A 3,765-nucleotide genomic window follows, 5' to 3' on the forward strand; every position below is an offset into this window, starting at 1 on the left:
TGTGATCCTCATGGAAGGGAATCACATGAAAAGCTAATAGTCGGGGACCTGCCCTGCCCCAAAATAAGGAATGACAATCAGAGCTATGACTCTAACAACCATCTCAAAGACTCTAACCACCCATAACCCACACTACTTTCATCGACCCTTCCTCGATCAGGCCTGAAGTCCGGGTCCTCGTCGAAAGCTTCAGTAATAGTCATTACGCTCCGGGTCTTTCCCGCACAACGAATCATCATGAAACCGGCTGACGGACGCCTGGCAGCAGGCCGACCGCCCCAAACACAAACATACACACAAAGCCAAGGCGCTAGGTGTCAACTCACGGAATAAAATAGATAATACAAACAACATGTGATAAAGGGGGTATATATATATGTTGTATATATACGTATAAAGTCATGTATTGCCTACCCTAAGGTTGATACATAGCATGTTTATCAACATAAAATCATCAAGATATATATAACGATGTTTATCAACAACAAATCACAATAACATTCACAAGTATGGTTAGGTGCATGGCGTGCCAGTGCAATGTCATGCTCAAAAGATGATCCGGATAAAAATGTCACCATCTCGATGGATGGGACAAGCCAAGCACCTCGCTTCGCTAAAGCACCTCGCTTTTATGAAGCAGCACGCTCCTGTGAAGCAGCACGCTCTTGTGAAGCAGCTAGCTCCATTTGGGGCATCTAGCTCCGTTGAAGTCCGATCTGATATCGTCCTTCGGAAAGCAGCACACTTTCCAAGAAATGTATGCATGAATGCAATATGGTTAGCCAAACAACGAATCGTCCTCACCAAGGCACGCGTGTCTAGCTAGAGTACATTGTCTCTACAATACTCTAAGGTAAACAAAGAAGTGCTAATCGCATTTGGTAACTTTACTAGTCACTTGGGCTCACCGTCACGATGGCCAAACAAACTGCTCAACGAGCAAAAGAATGCATCTGGCATTCAGTGACTTTTCAAGTTACTTTGACTCACCAGCTCGATGGTCGAATGACTGTTCAACGAACAAGGAGAATGCTGCTCGCACTCAGTGACTTTTCAATTTACTCAGGCTCATCAGCTCGATGGCCGAAAGGCTGCTCAATGAGCAAAGATGGTGCACTCGCACTTGGGGACTTTCCAATCATCCCAGGCTCATCCTTTGGATGGCTAGATAAACCACTAAAGGAACAAAAGGTGCTATCGCACTCAGAGTTTTCCTCACACTTAGATTGTCGACCCTTCCCGTTTTCCAAACCATTTTCACATCCTAAGTCTTTTCCAAGAGGTTATCATCATTATTTAAAAGTGTTCTATCTTTGATTAGTGTATTATGAATTTCATTTACAAATCAAGTTCTGATTTCGTTTGTTTCAAAACTCTATAAGTAAAAAGATCCCAATAAACCCAAGTAATTCCCCGGGAAGGTCTCGATTCCTAAAACAATAAAGGCTCGAACCTTGGTTCGACCTATCAAACATTCCCAAAACAAACCCGTCATTGCCATGACGAAGATAAGTGTAATCCACACTCCGAAAGTCGCATTAAATGCACGAATACAGTCAGCACAATTTAATCTTAAACACAAATAAATCAAGCTCTATTGAGCGATGAAACATTAATGCAGTGCTGCAAAACATAACCCTGTCATGTCCACTAGAAAGCGATAAGACAGAAACCAGTAAACGGCCGAAGCCTCTCAGAAAACGGAGACACACGTCTCATATAAGTTCACTCGGTCGAAGCCTCTAGAAAACATTTTTCAGAACAGTTCATGCAATATTTGTGCAGAATTTAACAAATAAGTCGAACAAGTCGACTCTAGGTCATTAACTAATAACGGTGAGTTGCCACTCACGATCACAATACATTCAAGTCGAATTTATCGACGCCTACACACAAAAATAGCTAGTAAGTAAGTTGCCCTAACCTCGAGTTGTTCCAGTCTCGCGGTGTAGGTCTCCCTCACAAGCTTGTTCAGTCAATCCCAAAGTTTCCACAATTGAACCTTTGAGCAAACAAGGCAATAATGAATCAATCACAAGTCGATACAGTCGAAACAATCCTAACTAATGTTCGACTAAGCTCAAGAAACTTCAGAGTACAACATTTAGGCACGAATGGAAGGGCTTCCCCCGAATGGATGAGTTTTGACTCGATTCAGGTTTTGTACAAAAACACTTTATTCGCTAAACCGTGCATAACTTGAGCTACAGAACTCGGAATGACACGAAACCGGCGCCAAAATTTCCACAATGGAAAGAGCTACGCAATGGCTCAGGTCATAGAGACTCAAAAATTATTTTTGGACACGGTACCCAAGCAAATAGGTTTCGGCCACTATAGAAAATAGGGTTTTCGAACTTTTTCTTCGATCTAAATCAATCCCTAGGTATTCTTAGGCGATATCTAGGCCAGGGAAACTCTCAGAAAAATTATCGGGTCGAAAATTGTCGCAGGGGTATTTTGGTCATTATTTTTAGCTCGGAAACTCAAAATCAGAATTTCGAAAAACAAATTTGATGAGCTCGATCCTAACGACATTTATAACAACTAATCCTACTGAAGCTAAGCTCAGTCGAGAGTTTTTGATCCAAAAAGCGGAACCTCTGTCAGAAAATGGGTATTTTCAGAAAACTTGACCTCTGCGACGATTCGGCAGGATTCAGTCGAAAACAACTGGATATTCATGCTCTAGAGCACGTGGGCATTAAGTTTAGACACCAAAATCAGCTTATTTGGACAGTTTTAAAAAAAGCTCCAAACTTTGAGCTCAGAAAAACATAGAAAAAGTCGACAGATCTGACGATCAGAAGTGAGGGATAGTAACTATACCTCGATGTCTTCGATTAGCAACGAACGGTGAAGCAATCGGGCAAGAAACGACGAAAATCAACTTCTTCCTTTTTCCTCCTTGCACCCCTCGGCCGTGTGTGTGTGTTTGTGAATTTTTTTGTTTTTTTTTTTCATTTTTCATACTATATATAGGAAATGGGAAATGCAGAAAAATGAGAATTTCGCGATTCCGATTTTTCCTACTGATTCCAACGTATTTTAGACACGATATTCTTCCCGCTGAATCTTCTAATTCTCCAAAGAAATATCAGTATGATTTTTGGTTTTCGAGGCTTGTTTTTAATGTTTACCGGCTTAAAAATGCACTTTATGCCTTTATGCTTTTGACCTCGGATGCAGAAACTTCCTTCTGAAGAAAGATTCGGAACGTCGATTAGAGTGGGCGTGCGCGGATGAAATCTTTATTTGAAGCTCCGAATAGAAAAAGTCTTCATCGTCCGTCGATTTTAGGGTTTTTGAACTATCAGGGATTCCGTTTCGGCAAACTTCCGAGAATTGGAATTTGACGTTCGTAAATTCCAGGGTTTCGCATCGAAATACTTGTTTACTGACGAATAAGAGAAATTCTAACATTTCTCTGAATATTTTTGGAATTAGTTTCCATCGCGTCCTAAAGTGTAAATTAGCTATTTACTAGTGTCTTTGACCTAAGATTAGGCGAATGTTAGTCGTGCTATACTTTTATCGGTTTTGATACAATCCTTGAACTTTTCCTGAACCTTCTCCTTCATAAATTTATTTCATCCAATAAACTCTTGTTCAGGTTTCCCTTCACGATACATCGAACTTATTCGTTAATAAGGAATTTCACTAATTTATTCTAAGCTTAAAATCTTGGGTCTCACATTACTACCCTCCAAAAAGAAAGTTTTGACCTCGAAACTTACGGTTCAGTAGAAATTCCGGCTACTGTTC

This window comes from Lotus japonicus, chromosome 1 (assembly GCF_012489685.1).
Source record: "Lotus japonicus ecotype B-129 chromosome 1, LjGifu_v1.2".
Taxonomy (NCBI): Eukaryota; Viridiplantae; Streptophyta; class Magnoliopsida; order Fabales; family Fabaceae; genus Lotus; species Lotus japonicus.